General features: G+C 47.5%; 1 protein-coding gene across 2 annotated transcripts in view; it reads right to left on the bottom strand.

Moving 5' to 3' along the window:
* Window positions 1-461, bottom strand: part of LOC111663459 (uncharacterized) — a 12635-nt gene that overhangs the window by 5021 nt on the left and 7153 nt on the right. The gene's annotated exons all lie outside the window — the stretch shown is intronic.

Genomic DNA, 461 nt, shown 5'->3' with positions numbered 1-461 from the left:
AGAGAGGTTGATAGTTGTCCACTTGAGCAGGGTTAAGTGAGGGTTTTTTGATCAGAGGAGTTACCCGAGTCTCATCAGACCAGAGAATCTGGTTTCTCTCAGCCTACAAACTGCCACTGAGGATAAGCTTTGTCTGGACAGTCTGACATAAAGCCCAGATCAGAGGAGAGCTGTAGGGATGGTTGCCCTTCTCAAAGTTTCTGCATCTTCACACAGGATCTCTGGAGATCAAAGAGATCCTGATGTTAGTCCAGGTCCAGCTCTAGAAGAGTCCAGGTTGCTCCAGACTTCTTCATGTCAGAATGAGGGAGATCACTGTTCTTCACCTCGACACAATCCTGTCTCTGAGCTCTGCAGCAGTTTCTTCCTCCTCATGGTTTCTGCTCTGCTCTGCATCGTCAGCTGTGAGATCTGATATAGACAGGTGTGTGTCTGTCCACATCATGTCCAATCAGAGTTTA

Source organism: Seriola lalandi, unplaced genomic scaffold, assembly GCF_002814215.2.
Source record: "Seriola lalandi dorsalis isolate HSWRI2012SDOR001 ecotype SW California unplaced genomic scaffold, Sedor1 jcf7180002054576, whole genome shotgun sequence".
Lineage (NCBI taxonomy): Eukaryota > Metazoa > Chordata > Actinopteri > Carangiformes > Carangidae > Seriola > Seriola lalandi.
This window is presented reverse-complemented; position numbering and strand designations above follow the sequence as displayed.